Here is an 18,703-nt window from a genome sequence, read left to right on the forward strand (position 1 = left end):
TGCTTTTAGCTTCCACAAGGTTGCCAAAACCTTTCTTTTCGGTGATAGATTTTACTCCCAAGTATCTTTTGGACACAAGGAACATGACGGCAAAGGTGCCAAAAGGTCTCCAAAAATGCCAGCATTTCATTATATGGGAAAATCAGTCAATCAAAAGATTCTCCAGAGAAGCTAAACGATTTACCATTTAACCAGGCATGGCAAGGGTTTGCATTTGGCGTATTGCTTAAGGTTCTTCTTGATTTTTCACTCAGGTGGTAGAACATCATGCTTGGTGGCTTTCTTTTCTTGACCTAATGCAGCCTATCAATGAAGTGCTGAGATATATTTATTCCAGAAGATGTATGAAGAATCTTGCGAAGTGTGGAGTTTGTGAGCTCCCAAACATAGCTCAATGTTTAACCCCGCTCCAAAGAGGATAATGCCTTTTTGCAAGAGCTTCCTTTTCTTGCATAATCTTCAGGCAACCTTCTCCTTATGTCAACCGATCCGTGTCAAAATAAGTTAAGCTTTTCACTTGGTCTGGCATTTAGGATTCCTGTTTTTTCAGACATAGAGATGAAAACTAATCATTTTAGGAAACCTTTCAAAATGCCAAGAACTTTTGGTTGTCTTGTTTTACCCTCTCTAGAGCACAGGTGATAGAGCTTCCCATATGGTCTAGCGGTTAGGATTCCTGGTTTTCACCCAGGTGGCCCGGGTTCGACTCCCGGTATGGGAATCGTCCTTGGCTTATCTTCTTTAGTCACCTTTTAATCTCACCCATATAAGTAGATGTCTCCGGTTTACTATTCTATCCGCACCGGATTGAAGATTGCTCCTAGTCAGATTATAGAAATAAACATCGTAGTCCAATACATCCTGGATGAGAGAATTTACTAAACTTTACATTTTATGTGCACAGAACAGGACTTTTCTAAAGAACACATCAACATTCAATAAACAAAATGTTATTATTTGGCAGGGAAAAAAATGACTTTCGCTTGAAATGGAAATTTTCGCTTCTGCCTAAAGCACAATAAAGCGGCCCTTGAGGATTATATGCAGAGAGATTAGTTTTTTTACCAATCCAGGACCTTCCAATGAAGTCATGTCTTGCAAACATGTCAAAAAATTAGATTCAATGCACCTTGCATTAACATTAAGACACTGACGCTCTAATAGTTTTACTCGTTTAAACCCTTTTAAGGCATATTGCTGATATCAAAGAAGGCCACGCCACCTTTGCAAAAACTTACTTCCTCCAAGAGCACTTTAGAACGGGTACTTTTAGCTTCCGCAAGGTTGCCAAAACCTCTCTTTTCGGTGATTGATTTTACTCCCAAGTATCTTTTGGACACAAGGAATATGACGGCAAAGGTGCCAAAAGGTCTCCAAAAATGCCAGCATTTCATTATATGGGAAAATCAGCCAATCAAAAGATTCTCCAGAGAAGCTAAACGATTTACCATTTAACCAGGCATGGCAAGGGTTTGCATTTGGCGTATTGCTTAAGGTTCTTCTTGATTTTTCACTCAGGTGGTAGAACATCATGCTTGGTGGCTTTCTTTTCTTGACCTAATGCAGCCTATCAATGAAGTGCTGTGATATATTTATTCCAGAAGATGTATGAAGAATCTTGCGAAGTGTGGAGTTTGTGAGCTCCCAAACATAGCTCAATGTTTAACCCCGTTCCAAAGAGGATAATGCCTTTTTGCAAGAGCTTCCTTTTCTTGCATAATCTTCAGGCAACCTTCTCCTTATGTCAACCGATCCGTGTCAAAATAAGTTAAGCTTTTCACTTGGTCTGGCATTTAGGATTCCTGTTTTTTCAGACATAGAGATGAAAACTAATCATTTTAGGAAACCTTTCAAAATGCCAAGAACTTTTGGTTGTCTTGTTTTACCCTCTCTAGAGCACAGGTGATAGAGCTTCCCATATGGTCTAGCGGTTAGGATTCCTGGTTTTCACCCAGGCGGCCCGGGTTCGACTCCCGGTATGGGAATTGTCCTTAGCTTTTCTTCTTTAGTCACCTTTTAATCTCACCCATATAAGTAGATGTCTCCGGTTTACTATTCTATCCGCACTGGATTGAAGATTGCTCCTAGTCAGATTATAGAAATAAACATCGTATTCCAATACATCCTGGATGAGAGAATTTACTACACGTTACATTTTATGTGCACAGAACAGGACTTTTCTAAAGAACACATCAACATTCAATAAACAAAATGTTATTATTTGGCAGGGAAAAAATGACTTTTGCTTGAAATGGAAATTGTCGCTTCTGCCTGAAGCACAAGAAAGCGTCCCTTGAGGATTATATGCAGATAGATTAGTTTTTTACCAATCCAGGACCTTCCAATGAAGTCATGTCTTGCAAACATGTCAAAAAATTAGATTCAATGCACCTTGCATTAACATCAAGACACTGACGCTCTAATAGTTTTACTCGTTTAAACCCTTTTAAGGCATATTGCTGATATCAAAGAAGGCCACGCCACCTTTGCAAAAACTTACTTCCTCCAAGAGCACTTTAGAACGGGTGCTTTTAGCTTCCACAAGGTTGCCAAAACCTTTCTTTTCGGTGATAGATTTTACTCCCAAGTATCTTTTGGACACAAGGAACATGACGGCAAAGGTGCCAAAAGGTCTCCAAAAATGCCAGCATTTCATTATATGGGAAAATCAGTCAATCAAAAGATTCTCCAGAGAAGCTAAACGATTTACCATTTAACCAGGCATGGCAAGGGTTTGCATTTGGCGTATTGCTTAAGGTTCTTCTTGATTTTTCACTCAGGTGGTAGAACATCATGCTTGGTGGCTTTCTTTTCTTGACCTAAAGCAGCCTATCAATGCAGTGCTGTGATATATTTATTCCAGAAGATGTATGAAGAATCTTGCGAAGTGTGGAGTTTGTGAGCTCCCAAACATAGCTCAATGTTTAACCCCGCTCCAAAGAAGATAATGCCTTTTTGCAAGAGCTTCCTTTTCTTGCATAATCTTCAGGCAACCTTCTCCTTATGTCAACCGATCCGTGTCAAAATTAGTTAAGCTTTTCACTTGGTCTGGCATTTAGGATTCCTGTTATTTCAGACATAGAGGTGAAAACAAATCATTTTAGGAAACCTTTCAAAATGCCAAGAACTTTTGGTTGTCTTGTGTTACCCACTCTAGAGCAAGGGTGACAGAGCTTCCCATATGGTCTAGCGGTTAGGATTCCTGGTTTTCACCCAGGCGGCCCGGGTTTGACTCCCGGTATGGGAATTGTCCTTAGCTTTTCTTCTTTAGTCACCTTTTGTTCTCACCCATATAAGTAGATGTCTCCGGTTTACTATTCTATCTGCACTGGATTGAAGATTGCTCCTAGTCAGATTATAGAAATAAACATCGTATTCCAATACATCCTGGATGAGAGAATTTACTACACGTAACATTTTATGTGCACAGAACAGGACTTTTCTAAAGAACACATCAACATTCAATAAACAAAATGTTATTATTTGGCAGGGAAATAAATGACTTTTGCTTGAAATGGAAATTGTCGCTTCTGCCTAAAGCACAAGAAAGCGTCCCTTGAGGATTATATGCAGATAGATTAGTTTTTTACCAATCCAGGACCTTCCAATGAAGTCCTGTCTTGCAAACATGTCAAAAAATTAGATTCAATGCACCTTGCATTAACATCAAGACACTGACGCTCTAATAGTTTTACTCGTTTAAACCCTTTTAAGGCATATTGCTGATATCAAAGAAGGCCACGCCACCTTTGCAAAAACTTACTTCCTCCAAGAGCACTTTAGAACGGGTGCTTTTAGCTTCCACAAGGTTGCCAAAACCTTTCTTTTCGGTGATAGATTTTACTCCCAAGTATCTTTTGGACACAAGGAACATGACGGCAAAGGTGCCAAAAGGTCTCCAAAAATGCCAGCATTTCATTATATGGGAAAATCAGTCAATCAAAAGATTCTCCAGAGAAGCTAAACGATTTACCATTTAACAAGGCATGGCAAGGGTTTGCATTTGGCGTATTGCTTAAGGTTCTTCTTGATTTTTCACTCAGGTGGTAGAACATCATGCTTGGTGGCTTTCTTTTCTTGACCTAAAGCAGCCTATCAATGCAGTGCTGTGATATATTTATTCCAGAAGATGTATGAAGAATCTTGCGAAGTGTGGAGTTTGTGAGCTCCCAAACATAGCTCAATGTTTAACCCCGCTCCAAAGAAGATAATGCCTTTTTGCAAGAGCTTCCTTTTCTTGCATAATCTTCAGGCAACCTTCTCCTAATGTCAACCGATCCGTGTCAAAATAAGTTAAGCTTTTCACTTGGTCTGGCATTTAGGATTCCTGTTTTTTCAGACATAGAGGTGAAAACAAATCATTTTAGGAAACCTTTCTAAATTTCTAAAGAACACATCAACATTCAATAAACAAAATGTTATTATTTGGCAGGGAAAAAAATGACTTTTGCTTGAAATGGAAATTGTCGCTTCTGCCTAAAGCACAAGAAAGCGGCCCTTGAGGATTATATGCAGATAGATTAGTTTTTTTTTACTAATCCAGGACCTTCCAATGAAGTCATGTCTTGCAAACATGTCAAAAAATTAGATTCAATGCACCTTGCATTAACATCAAGACACTGACGCTCTAATAGTTTTACTCGTTTAAACCCATTTAAGGCATATTGCTGATATCAAAGAAGGCCACGCCACCTTTGCAAAAACTTACTTCCTCCAAGAGCACTTTAGAACGGGTGCTTTTAGCTTCCACAAGGTTGCCAAAACCTTTCTTTTCGGTGATAGATTTTACTCCCAAGTATCTTTTGGACACAAGGAACATGACGGCAAAGGTGCCAAAAGGTCTCCAAAAATGCCAGCATTTCATTATATGGGAAAATCAGTCAATCAAAAGATTCTCCAGAGAAGCTAAACGATTTACCATTTAACCAGGCATGGCAAGGGTTTGCATTTTGCGTATTGCTTAAGGTTCTTCTTGATTTTTCACTCAGGTGGTAGAACATCATGCTTGGTGGCTTTCTTTTCTTGACCTAAAGCAGCCTATAAATGCAGTGCTGTGATATATTTTTTCCAGAAGATGTATGAAGAATCTTGCGAAGTGTGGAGTTTGTGAGCTCCCAAACATAGCTCAATGTTTAACCCCGCTCCAAAGAGGATAATGCCTTTTTGCAAGAGCTTCCTTTTCGTGCATAATCTTCAGGCAACCTTCTCCTTATGTCAACCGATCCGTGTCAAAATAAGTTAAGCTTTTCACTTGGTCTGGCATTTAGGATTCCTGGTTTTTTCAGACATAGAGGTGAAAACAAATCATTTTAGGAAACCTTTCAAAATGCCAAGAACTTTTGGTTGTCTTATGTTACCCACTCTAGAGACAAGGTGACAGAGCTTCCCATATGTTCTAGCGGTTAGGATTCCTGGTTTTCACCCAGGCGGCCCGGGTTCGACTCCCGGTATGGGAATTGTCCTTAGCTTTTCTTCTTTAGTCACATTTTAATCTCACCCATATAAGTTAATGTCTCCGGTTTACTATTCTATCCGCACTGGATTGAAGATTGCTCCTAGTCAGATTATAGAAATAAACATCGTATTCCAATACATCCTGGATGAGAGAATTTACTACACGTAACATTTTATGTGCACAGAACAGGACTTTTCTAAAGAACACATCAACATTCAATAAACAAAATGTTATTATTTGGCAGGGAAAAAATGACTTTTGCTTGAAATGGAAATTGTCGCTTCTGCCTAAAGCACAAGAAAGCGTCCCTTGAGGATTATATGCAGATAGATTAGTTTTTTACCAATCCAGGACCTTCCAATGAAGTCCTGTCTTGCAAACATGTCAAAAAATTAGATTCAATGCACCTTGCATTAACATCAAGACACTGACGCTCTAATAGTTTTACTCGTTTAAACCCTTTTAAGGCATATTGCTGATATCAAAGAAGGCCACGCCACCTTTGCAAAAACTTACTTCCTCCAAGAGCACTTTAGAACGGGTGCTTTTAGCTTCCACAAGGTTGCCAAAACCTTTCTTTTCGGTGATAGATTTTACTCCCAAGTATCTTTTGGACACAAGGAACATGACGGCAAAGGTGCCAAAAGGTCTCCAAAAATGCCAGCATTTCATTATATGGGAAAATCAGTCAATCAAAAGATTCTCCAGAGAAGCTAAACGATTTACCATTTAACCAGGCATGGCAAGGGTTTGCATTTGGCGTATTGCTTAAGGTTCTTCTTGATTTTTCACTCAGGTGGTAGAACATCATGCTTGGTGGCTTTCTTTTCTTGACCTAAAGCAGCCTATCAATGCAGTGCTGTGATATATTTATTCCAGAAGATGTATGAAGAATCTTGCGAAGTGTGGAGTTTGTGAGCTCCCAAACATAGCTCAATGTTTAACCCCGCTCCAAAGAAGATAATGCCTTTTTGCAAGAGCTTCCTTTTCTTGCATAATCTTCAGGCAACCTTCTCCTAATGTCAACCGATCCGTGTCAAAATAAGTTAAGCTTTTCACTTGGTCTGGCATTTAGGATTCCTGTTTTTTCAGACATAGAGGTGAAAACAAATCATTTTAGGAAACCTTTCAAAATGCCAAGAACTTTTGGTTGTCTTGTGTTACCCACTCTAGAGCAAGGGTGACAGAGCTTCCCATATGGTCTAGCGGTTAGGATTCCTGGTTTTCACCCAGGCGGCCCGGGTTCGACTCCCGGTATGGGAATTGTCCTTAGCTTTTCTTCTTTAGTCACCTTTTGTTCTCACCCATATAAGTAGATGTCTCCGGTTTACTATTCTATCTGCACTGGATTGAAGATTGCTCCTAGTCAGATTATAGAAATAAACATCGTATTCCAATACATCCTGGATGAGAGAATTTACTACACGTTACATTTTATGTGCACAGAACAGGACTTTTCTAAAGAACACATCAACATTCAATAAATAAAATGTTATTATTTGGCAGGGAAATAAATGACTTTTGCTTGAAATGGAAATTGTCGCTTCTGCCTAAAGCACAAGAAAGCGGCCCTTGAGGATTATATGCAGATAGATTAGTTTTTTTACTAATCCAGGACCTTCCAATGAAGTCATGTCTTGCAAACATGTCAAAAAATTAGATTCAATGCACCTTGCATTAACATCAAGACACTGACGCTCTAATAGTTTTACTCGTTTAAACCCTTTTAAGGCATATTGCTGATATCAAAGAAGGCCACGCCACCTTTGCAAAAATTTACTTCCTCCAAGAGCACTTTAGAACGGGTGCTTTTAGCTTCCACAAGGTTGCCAAAACCTTTCTTTTCGGTGATAGATTTTACTCCCAAGTATCTTTTGGACACAAGGAACATGACGGCAAAGGTGCCAAAAGGTCTCCAAAAATGCCAGCATTTCATTATATGGGAAAATCAGTCAATCAAAAGATTCTCCAGAGAAGCTAAACGATTTACCATTTAACCAGGCATGGCAAGGGTTTGCATTTGGCGTATTGCTTAAGGTTCTTCTTGATTTTTCACTCAGGTGGTAGAACATAATGCTTGGTGGCTTTCTTTTCTTGACCTAAAGCAGCCTATCAATGCAGTGCTGTGATATATTTATTCCAGAAGATGTATGAAGAATCTTGCGAAGTGTGGAGTTTGTGAGCTCCCAAACATAGCTCAATGTTTAACCCCGCTCCAAAGAGGATAATGCCTTTTTGCAAGAGCTTCCTTTTCTTGCATAATCTTCAGGCAACCTTCTCCTTATGTCAACCGATCTGTGTCAAAATAAGTTAAGCTTTTCACTTGGTCTGGCATTTAGGATTCCTGTTTTTTCAGACATAGAGGTGAAAACAAATCATTTTAGGAAACCTTTCAAAATGCCAAGAACTTTTGGTTGTCTTGTGTTACCCACTCTAGAGCAAGGGTGACAGAGCTTACCATATGGTCTAGCGGTTAGGATTCCTGGTTTTCACCCAGGCGGCCCGGGTTCGACTCCCGGTATGGGAATTGTCTTTAGCTTTTCTTCTTTAGTCACCTTTTGTTCTCACCCATATAAGTAGATGTCTCCGGTTTACTATTCTATCCGCACTGGATTGAAGATTGCTCCTAGTCAGATTATAGAAATAAACATCGTATTCCAATACATCCTGGATGAGAGAATTTACTACACGTAACATTTTATGTGCACAGAACAGGACTTTTCTAAAGAACACATCAACATTCAATAAACAAAATGTTATTATTTGGCAGGGAAATAAATGACTTTTGCTTGAAATGGAAATTGTCGCTTCTGCCTAAAGCACAAGAAAGCGTCCCTTGAGGATTATATGCAGATAGATTAGTTTTTTACCAATCCAGGACCTTCCAATGAAGTCCTGTCTTGCAAACATGTCAAAAAATTAGATTCAATGCACCTTGCATTAACATCAAGACACTGACGCTCTAATAGTTTTACTCGTTTAAACCCTTTTAAGGCATATTGCTGATATCAAAGAAGGCCACGCCACCTTTGCAAAAACTTACTTCCTCCAAGAGCACTTTAGAACGGGTGCTTTTAGCTTCCACAAGGTTGCCAAAACCTTTCTTTTCGGTGATAGATTTTACTCCCAAGTATCTTTTGGACACAAGGAACATGACGGCAAAGGTGCCAAAAGGTCTCCAAAAATGCCAGCATTTCATTATATGGGAAAATCAGTCAATCAAAAGATTCTCCAGAGAAGCTAAACGATTTACCATTTAACCAGGCATGGCAAGGGTTTGCATTTGGCGTATTGCTTAAGGTTCTTCTTGATTTTTCACTCAGGTGGTAGAACATCATGCTTGGTGGCTTTCTTTTCTTGACCTAAAGCAGCCTATCAATGCAGTGCTGTGATATATTTATTCCAGAAGATGTATGAAGAATCTTGCGAAGTGTGGAGTTTGTGAGCTCCCAAACATAGCTCAATGTTTAACCCCGCTCCAAAGAAGATAATGCCTTTTTGCAAGAGCTTCCTTTTCTTGCATAATCTTCAGGCAACCTTCTCCTAATGTCAACCGATCCGTGTCAAAATAAGTTAAGCTTTTCACTTGGTCTGGCATTTAGGATTCCTGTTTTTTCAGACATAGAGGTGAAAACAAATCATTTTAGGAAACCTTTCAAAATGCCAAGAACTTTTGGTTGTCTTGTGTTACCCACTCTAGAGCAAGGGTGACAGAGCTTCCCATATGGTCTAGCGGTTAGGATTCCTGGTTTTCACCCAGGCGGCCCGGGTTCGACTCCCGGTATGGGAATTGTCCTTAGCTTTTCTTCTTTAGTCACCTTTTGTTCTCACCCATATAAGTAGATGTCTCCGGTTTACTATTCTATCTGCACTGGATTGAAGATTGCTCCTAGTCAGATTATAGAAATAAACATCGTATTCCAATACATCCTGGATGAGAGAATTTACTACACGTAACATTTTATGTGCACAGAACAGGACTTTTCTAAAGAACACATCAACATTCAATAAATAAAATGTTATTATTTGGCAGGGAAATAAATGACTTTTGCTTGAAATGGAAATTGTCGCTTCTGCCTAAAGCACAAGAAAGCGGCCCTTGAGGATTATATGCAGATAGATTAGTTTTTTTACTAATCCAGGACCTTCCAATGAAGTCATGTCTTGCAAACATGTCAAAAAATTAGATTCAATGCACCTTGCATTAACATCAAGACACTGACGCTCTAATAGTTTTACTCGTTTAAACCCTTTTAAGGCATATTGCTGATATCAAAGAAGGCCACGCCACCTTTGCAAAAACTTACTTCCTCCAAGAGCACTTTAGAACGGGTGCTTTTAGCTTCCACAAGGTTGCCAAAACCTTTCTTTTCGGTGATAGATTTTACTCCCAAGTATCTTTTGGACACAAGGAACATGACGGCAAAGGTGCCAAAAGGTCTCCAAAAATGCCAGCATTTCATTATATGGGAAAATCAGTCAATCAAAAGATTCTCCAGAGAAGCTAAACGATTTACCATTTAACCAGGCATGGCAAGGGTTTGCATTTGGCGTATTGCTTAAGGTTCTTCTTGATTTTTCACTCAGGTGGTAGAACATCATGCTTGGTGGCTTTCTTTTCTTGACCTAAAGCAGCCTATCAATGCAGTGCTGTGATATATTTATTCCAGAAGATGTATGAAGAATCTTGCGAAGTGTGGAGTTTGTGAGCTCCCAAACATAGCTCAATGTTTAACCCCGCTCCAAAGAGGATAATGCCTTTTTGCAAGAGCTTCCTTTTCTTGCATAATCTTCAGGCAACCTTCTCCTTATGTCAACCGATCTGTGTCAAAATAAGTTAAGCTTTTCACTTGGTCTGGCATTTAGGATTCCTGTTTTTTCAGACATAGAGGTGAAAACAAATCATTTTAGGAAACCTTTCAAAATGCCAAGAACTTTTGGTTGTCTTGTGTTACCCACTCTAGAGAAAAGGTGACAGAGCTTCCCATATGGTCTAGCGGTTAGGATTCCTGGTTTTCACCCAGGCGGCCCGGGTTCGACTCCCGGTATGGGAATTATCCTTAGCTTTTCTTCTTTAGTCACATTTTAATCTCACCCATATAAGTTAATGTCTCCGGTTTACTATTCTATCCGCACTGGATTGAAGATTGCTCCTAGTCAGATTATAGAAATAAACATCGTATTCCAATACATCCTGGATGAGAGAATTTACTACACGTAACATTTTATGTGCACAGAACAGGACTTTTCTAAAGAACACATCAACATTCAATACATTTTTTTTATTATTTGGCAGGGAAAAAATGACTTTTGCTTGAAATGGAAATTGTCGCTTCTGCCTAAAGCACAAGAAAGCGTCCCTTGAGGATTATATGCAGATAGATTAGTTTTTTACCAATCCAGGACCTTCCAATGAAGTCATGTCTTGCAAACATGTCAAAAAATTAGATTCAATGCACCTTGCATTAACATCAAGACACTGACGCTCTAATAGTTTTACTCGTTTAAACCCTTTTAAGGCATATTGCTGATATCAAAGAAGGCCACGCCACCTTTGCAAAAACTTACTTCCTCCAAGAGCACTTTAGAACGGGTGCTTTTAGGTTGCCAAAACCTTTCTTTTCGGTGATAGATTTTACTCCCAAGTATCTTTTGGACACAAGGAACATGACGGCAAAGGTGCCAAAAGGTCTCCAAAAATGCCAGCATTTTATTATATGGGAAAATCAGTCAATCAAAAGATTCTCCAGAGAAGCTAAACGATTTACCATTTAACCAGGCATGGCAAGGGTTTGCATTTGGCATATTGCTTAAGGTTCTTCTTGATTTTTCACTCAGGTGGTAGAACATAATGCTTGGTGGCTTTCTTTTCTTGACCTAAAGCAGCCTATCAATGCAGTGCTGTGATATATTTATTCCAGAAGATGTATGAAGAATCTTGCGAAGTGTGGAGTTTGTGAGCTCCCAAACATAGCTCAATGTTTAACCCCGCTCCAAAGAGGATAATGCCTTTTTGCAAGAGCTTCCTTTTCTTGCATAATCTTCAGGCAACCTTCTCCTTATGTCAACCGATCCGTGTCAAAATAAGTTAAGCTTTTCACTTGGTCTGGCATTTAGGATTCCTGTTTTTTCAGACATAGAGGTGAAAACAAATCATTTTAGGAAACCTTTCAAAATGCCAAGAACTTTTGGTTGTCTTGTGTTACCCACTCTAGAGAAAAGGTGACAGAGCTTCCCATATGGTCTAGCGGTTAGGATTCTTGGTTTTCACCCAGGCGGCCCAGGTTTGACTCCCGGTATGGGAATTGTCCTTAGCTTTTCTTCTTTAGTCACCTTTTGTTCTCACCCATATAAGTAGATGTCTCCGGTTTACTATTCTATCCGCACAGGATTGAAGATTGCTCCTAGTCAGATTATAGAAATAAACATCGTATTCCAATACATCCTGGATGAGAGAATTTACTACACGTTACATTTTATGTGCACAGAACAGGACTTTTCTAAAGAACACATCAACATTCAATAAACAAAATGTTATTATTTGGCAGGAAAAAAATGACTTTTGCTTGAAATGGAAATTGTCGCTTCTGCCTAAAGCACAAGAAAGCGTCCCTTGAGGATTATATGCAGATAGATTAGTTTTTTACCAATCCAGGACCTTCCAATGAAGTCATGTCTTGCAAACATGTCAAAAAATTAGATTCAATGCACCTTGCATTAACATCAAGACACTGACGCTCTAATAGTTTTACTCGTTTAAACCCTTTTAAGGCATATTGCTGATATCAAAGAAGGCCACGCCACCTTTGCAAAAACTTACTTCCTCCAAGAGCACTTTAGAACGGGTGCTTTTAGGTTGCCAAAACCTTTCTTTTCGGTGATAGATTTTACTCCCAAGTATCTTTTGGACACAAGGAACATGACGGCAAAGGTGCCAAAAGGTCTCCAAAAATGCAAGCATTTCATTATATGGGAAAATCGTCAATCAAAAGATTCTCCAGAGAAGCTAAACGATTTACCATTTAACCAGGCATGGCAAGGGTTTGCATTTGGCGTATTGCTTAAGGTTCTTCTTGATTTTTCACTCAGGTGGTAGAACATAATGCTTGGTGGCTTTCTTTTCTTGACCTAAAGCAGCCTATCAATGCAGTGCTGTGATATATTTATTCCAGAAGATGTATGAAGAATCTTGCGAAGTGTGGAGTTTGTGAGCTCCCAAACATAGCTCAATGTTTAACCCCGCTCCAAAGAGGATAATGCCTTTTTGCAAGAGCTTCCTTTTCTTGCATAATCTTCAGGCAACCTTCTCCTTATGTCAACCGATCCGTGTCAAAATAAGTTAAGTTTTTCACTTGGTCTGGCATTTAGGATTCCTGTTTTTTCAGACATAGAGGTGAAAACAAATCATTTTAGGAAACCTTTCAAAATGCCAAGAACTTTTGGTTGTCTTGTGTTACCCACTCTAGAGCAAGGGTGACAGAGCTTCCCATATGGTCTAGCGGTTAGGATTCCTGGTTTTCACCCAGGCGGCCCGGGTTCGACTCCCGGTATGGGAATTGTCCTTAGCTTTTCTTCTTTAGTCACCTTTTGTTCTCACCCATATAAGTAGATGTCTCCGGTTTACTATTCTATCTGCACTGGATTGAAGATTGCTCCTAGTCAGATTATAGAAATAAACATCGTATTCCAATACATCCTGGATGAGAGAATTTACTACACGTTACATTTTATGTGCACAGAACAGGACTTTTCTAAAGAACACATCAACATTCAATAAATAAAATGTTATTATTTGGCAGGGAAATAAATGACTTTTGCTTGAAATGGAAATTGTCGCTTCTGCCTAAAGCACAAGAAAGCGGCCCTTGAGGATTATATGCAGATAGATTAGTTTTTTTACTAATCCAGGACCTTCCAATGAAGTCATGTCTTGCAAACATGTCAAAAAATTAGATTCAATGCACCTTGCATTAACATCAAGACACTGACGCTCTAATAGTTTTACTCGTTTAAACCCTTTTAAGGCATATTGCTGATATCAAAGAAGGCCACGCCACCTTTGCAAAAACGTACTTCCTCCAAGAGCACTTTAGAACGGGTGCTTTTAGCTTCCACAAGGTTGCCAAAACCTTTCTTTTCGGTGATAGATTTTACTCCCAAGTATCTTTTGGACACAAGTAACATGACGGCAAAGGTGCCAAAAGGTCTCCAAAAATGCCAGCATTTCATTATATGGGAAAATCAGTCAATCAAAAGATTCTCCAGAGAAGCTAAACGATTTACCATTTAACCAGGCATGGCAAGGGTTTGCATTTGGCGTATTGCTTAAGGTTCTTCTTGATTTTTCACTCAGGTGGTAGAACATCATGCTTGGTGGCTTTCTTTTCTTGACCTAAAGCAGCCTATCAATGCAGTGCTGTGATATATTTATTCCAGAAGATGTATGAAGAATCTTGCGAAGTGTGGAGTTTGTGAGCTCCCAAACATAGCTCAATGTTTAACCCCGCTCCAAAGAGGATAATGCCTTTTTGCAAGAGCTTCCTTTTCTTGCATAATCTTCAGGCAACCTTCTCCTTATGTCAACCGATCTGTGTCAAAATAAGTTAAGCTTTTCACTTGGTCTGGCATTTAGGATTCCTGTTTTTTCAGACATAGAGGTGAAAACAAATCATTTTAGGAAACCTTTCAAAATGCCAAGAACTTTTGGTTGTCTTGTGTTACCCACTCTAGAGAAAAGGTGACAGAGCTTCCCATATGGTCTAGCGGTTAGGATTCCTGGTTTTCACCCAGGCGGCCCGGGTTCGACTCCCGGTATGGGAATTATCCTTAGCTTTTCTTCTTTTGTCACATTTTAATCTCACCCATATAAGTTAATGTCTCCGGTTTACTATTCTATCCGCACTGGATTGAAGATTGCTCCTAGTCAGATTATAGAAATAAACATCGTATTCCAATACATCCTGGATGAGAGAATTTACTACACGTAACATTTTATGTGCACAGAACAGGACTTTTCTAAAGAACACATCAACATTCAATAAATTTTTTTTATTATTTGGCAGGGAAAAAATGACTTTTGTTTGAAATGGAAATTGTCGCTTCTGCCTAAAGCACAAGAAAGCGTCCCTTGAGGATTATATGCAGATAGATTAGTTTTTTACCAATCCAGGACCTTCCAATGAAGTCATGTCTTGCAAACATGTCAAAAAATTAGATTCAATGCACCTTGCATTAACATCAAGACACTGACGCTCTAATAGTTTTACTCGTTTAAACCCTTTTAAGGCATATTGCTGATATCAAAGAAGGCCACGCCACCTTTGCAAAAACTTACTTCCTCCAAGAGCACTTTAGAACGGGTGCTTTTAGCTTACACAAGGTTGCCAAAACCTTTCTTTTCGGTGATAGATTTTACTCCCAAGTATCTTTTGGACACAAGGAACATGACGGCAAAGGTGCCAAAAGGTCTCCAAAAATGCCAGCATTTCATTATATGGGAAAATCAGTCAATCAAAAGATTCTCCAGAGAAGCTAAACGATTTACCATTTAACCAGGCATGGCAAGGGTTTGCATTTGGCATATTGCTTAAGGTTCTTCTTGATTTTTCACTCAGGTGGTAGAACATAATGCTTGGTGGCTTTCTTTTCTTGACCTAAAGCAGCCTATCAATGCAGTGCTGTGATATATTTATTCCAGAAGATGTATGAAGAATCTTGCGAAGTGTGGAGTTTGTGAGCTCCCAAACATAGCTCAATGTTTAACCCCGCTCCAAAGAGGATAATGCCTTTTTGCAAGAGCTTCCTTTTCTTGCATAATCTTCAGGCAACCTTCTCCTTATGTCAACCGATCCGTGTCAAAATAAGTTAAGCTTTTCACTTGGTCTGGCATTTAGGATTCCTGTTATTTCAGACATAGAGGTGAAAACAAATCATTTTAGGAAACCTTTCAAAATGCCAAGAACTTTTGGTTGTCTTGTGTTACCCACTCTAGAGAAAAGGTGACAGAGCTTCCCATATGGTCTAGCGGTTAGGATTCTTGGTTTTCACCCAGGCGGCCCAGGTTTGACTCCCGGTATGGGAATTGTCCTTAGCTTTTCTTCTTTAGTCACCTTTTGTTCTCACCCATATAAGTAGATGTCTCCGGTTTACTATTCTATCCGCACAGGATTGAAGATTGCTCCTAGTCAGATTATAGAAATAAACATCGTATTCCAATACATCCTGGATGAGAGAATTTACTACACGTTACATTTTATGTGCACAGAACAGGACTTTTCTAAAGAACACATCAACATTCAATAAACAAAATGTTATTATTTGGCAGGGAAAAAATGACTTTTGCTTGAAATGGAAATTGTCGCTTCTGCCTAAAGCACAAGAAAGCGTCCCTTGAGGATTATATGCAGATAGATTAGTTTTTTACCAATCCAGGACCTTCCAATGAAGTCATGTCTTGCAAACATGTCAAAAAATTAGATTCAATGCACCTTGCATTAACATCAAGACACTGACGCTCTAATAGTTTTACTCGTTTAAACCCTTTTAAGGCATATTGCTGATATCAAAGAAGGCCACGCCACCTTTGCAAAAACTTACTTCCTCCAAGAGCACTTTAGAACGGGTGCTTTTAGGTTGCCAAAACCTTTCTTTTCGGTGATAGATTTTACTCCCAAGTATCTTTTGGACACAAGGAACATGACGGCAAAGGTGCCAAAAGGTCTCCAAAAATGCAAGCATTTCATTATATGGGAAAATCGTCAATCAAAAGATTCTCCAGAGAAGCTAAACGATTTACCATTTAACCAGGCATGGCAAGGGTTTGCATTTGGCGTATTGCTTAAGGTTCTTCTTGATTTTTCACTCAGGTGGTAGAACATAATGCTTGGTGGCTTTCTTTTCTTGACCTAAAGCAGCCTATCAATGCAGTGCTGTGATATATTTATTCCAGAAGATGTATGAAGAATCTTGCGAAGTGTGGAGTTTGTGAGCTCCCAAACATAGCTCAATGTTTAACCCCGCTCCAAAGAGGATAAGGCCTTTTTGCAAGAGCTTCCTTTTCTTGCATAATCTTCAGGCAACCTTCTCCTTATGTCAACCGATCCGTGTCAAAATAAGTTAAGCTTTTCACTTGGTCTGGCATTTAGGATTCCTGTTTTTTCAGACATAGAGGTGAAAACAAATCATTTTAGGAAACCTTTCAAAATGCCAAGAACTTTTGGTTGTCTTGTGTTACCCACTCTAGAGCAAGGGTGACAGAGCTTCCCATATGGTCTAGCGGTTAGGATTCCTGGTTTTTACCCAGGCGGCCCGGGTTCGACTCCCGGTATGGGAATTGTCTTTAGCTTTTCTTCTTTAGTCACCTTTTGTTCTCACCCATATAAGTAGATGTCTCCGGTTTACTATTCTATCCGCACTGGATTGAAGATTGCTCCTAGTCAGATTATAGAAATAAACATCGTATTCCAATACATCCTGGATGAGAGAATTTACTACACGTAACATTTTATGTGCACAGTACAGGACTTTTCTAAAGAACACATCAACATTCAATAAACAAAATGTTATTATTTGGCAGGGAAATAAATGACTTTTGCTTGAAATGGAAATTGTCGCTTCTGCCTAAAGCACAAGAAAGCGTCCCTTGAGGATTATATGCAGATAGATTAGTTTTTTACCAATCCAGGACCTTCCAATGAAGTCCTGTCTTGCAAACATGTCAAAAAATTAGATTCAATGCACCTTGCATTAACATCAAGACACTGACGCTCTAATAGTTTTACTCGTTTAAACCCTTTTAAGGCATATTGCTGATATCAAAGAAGGCCACGCCACCTTTGCAAAAACTTACTTCCTCCAAGAGCACTTTAGAACGGGTGCTTTTAGCTTCCACAAGGTTGCCAAAACCTTTCTTTTCGGTGATAGATTTTACTCCCAAGTATCTTTTGGACACAAGGAACATGACGGCAAAGGTGCCAAAAGGTCTCCAAAAATGCCAGCATTTCATTATATGGGAAAATCAGTCAATCAAAAGATTCTCCAGAGAAGCTAAACGATTTACCATTTAACCAGGCATGGCAAGGGTTTGCATTTGGCGTATTGCTTAAGGTTCTTCTTGATTTTTCACTCAGGTGGTAGAACATCATGCTTGGTGGCTTTCTTTTCTTGACCTAAAGCAGCCTATCAATGCAGTGCTGTGATATATTTATTCCAGAAGATGTATGAAGAATCTTGCGAAGTGTGGAGTTTGTGAGCTCCCAAACATAGCTCAATGTTTAACCCCGCTCCAAAGAAGATAATGCCTTTTTGCAAGAGCTTCCTTTTCTTGCATAATCTTCAGGCAACCTTCTCCTAATGTCAACCGATCCGTGTCAAAATAAGTTAAGCTTTTCACTTGGTCTGGCATTTAGGATTCCTGTTTTTTCAGACATAGAGGTGAAAACAAATCATTTTAGGAAACCTTTCAAAATGCCAAGAACTTTTGGTTGTCTTGTGTTACCCACTCTAGAGCAAGGGTGACAGAGCTTCCCATATGGTCTAGCGGTTAGGATTCCTGGTTTTCACCCAGGCGGCCCGGGTTCGACTCCTGGTATGGGAATTGTCCTTAGCTTTTCTTCTTTAGTCACCTTTTGTTCTCACCCATATAATGGAAAATTTATTCATACTTACCGTAATTTTCTTTTCCTGGTTATATGCCATGGCAGCACAACATTGGGTAGCTCCTCCCTATCCCCATTGGACAGGAATAATAATTAAGCCGTATAAGTACCACCTCCTGCCCCTCCTTCCCCAGTCACGTGTTCCAGCAATATCCCCGGGCGGGACCCTTGTGCTGCCATGGCATATAACCAGGAAAAGAAAATTACGGTAAGTATGAATAAATTTTCCATTTTCCTGGCCATATCCATGGCAGCACAACATTGGGTAATACCCAAGCAATAAAACCAGGGAGGGAAAGAGACACAGACTCAAAAAATTTCATAAATGCAAAGTGTATTAACACCACAACAAGTGACAGACACAGAGATCAGGAATTAGATACAGACAGGACTGATTTAGCAAATTGATCAGACAACCCTGCTCTAACATCAATCTGGTAGCTCCTAATGAAAGTGTTAGAGGAAGACCATGTAGCCGCCTTACAGATGAGTTCAGGGGAGACATTAGCAGCGGCTGCCCAGGAAGATGAGAGAGCCCTAGTGGAATGGGCTTTAAGACCCACAGGGACCGGATATCCGGCGGACTGATAAG

At 39.5% G+C, this 18,703-nt stretch overlaps 7 non-coding genes across 7 annotated transcripts; all 7 read left to right on the forward strand.

Annotated features, from left to right (window-relative positions):
• The first annotated feature begins 649 nt into the window (after nucleotides 1-649).
• On the forward strand, nucleotides 650-721 carry TRNAE-UUC (transfer RNA glutamic acid (anticodon UUC)). The gene has a single exon. It is a non-coding gene; the product is annotated as a tRNA-Glu (tRNA).
• A 1,192-nt stretch (nucleotides 722-1,913) lies between these two features.
• On the forward strand, nucleotides 1,914-1,985 carry TRNAE-UUC (transfer RNA glutamic acid (anticodon UUC)). Its single transcript has one exon. It is a non-coding gene; the product is annotated as a tRNA-Glu (tRNA).
• Nucleotides 1,986-6,646: 4,661 nt separating this feature from the next.
• TRNAE-UUC (transfer RNA glutamic acid (anticodon UUC)) lies at nucleotides 6,647-6,718 on the forward strand. Its single transcript has one exon. It is a non-coding gene; the product is annotated as a tRNA-Glu (tRNA).
• Nucleotides 6,719-9,173: 2,455 nt separating this feature from the next.
• Nucleotides 9,174-9,245, forward strand: TRNAE-UUC (transfer RNA glutamic acid (anticodon UUC)). The gene has a single exon. It is a non-coding gene; the product is annotated as a tRNA-Glu (tRNA).
• Nucleotides 9,246-10,437: 1,192 nt separating this feature from the next.
• Nucleotides 10,438-10,509, forward strand: TRNAE-UUC (transfer RNA glutamic acid (anticodon UUC)). Its single transcript has one exon. It is a non-coding gene; the product is annotated as a tRNA-Glu (tRNA).
• Nucleotides 10,510-12,939: 2,430 nt separating this feature from the next.
• Nucleotides 12,940-13,011, forward strand: TRNAE-UUC (transfer RNA glutamic acid (anticodon UUC)). Its single transcript has one exon. It is a non-coding gene; the product is annotated as a tRNA-Glu (tRNA).
• A 1,192-nt stretch (nucleotides 13,012-14,203) lies between these two features.
• Nucleotides 14,204-14,275, forward strand: TRNAE-UUC (transfer RNA glutamic acid (anticodon UUC)). Its single transcript has one exon. It is a non-coding gene; the product is annotated as a tRNA-Glu (tRNA).
• The last annotated feature ends 4,428 nt before the right edge of the window (nucleotides 14,276-18,703 follow it).

This window comes from Pelobates fuscus, chromosome 3, assembly GCF_036172605.1.
Source record: "Pelobates fuscus isolate aPelFus1 chromosome 3, aPelFus1.pri, whole genome shotgun sequence".
Taxonomy (NCBI): domain Eukaryota; kingdom Metazoa; phylum Chordata; class Amphibia; order Anura; family Pelobatidae; genus Pelobates; species Pelobates fuscus.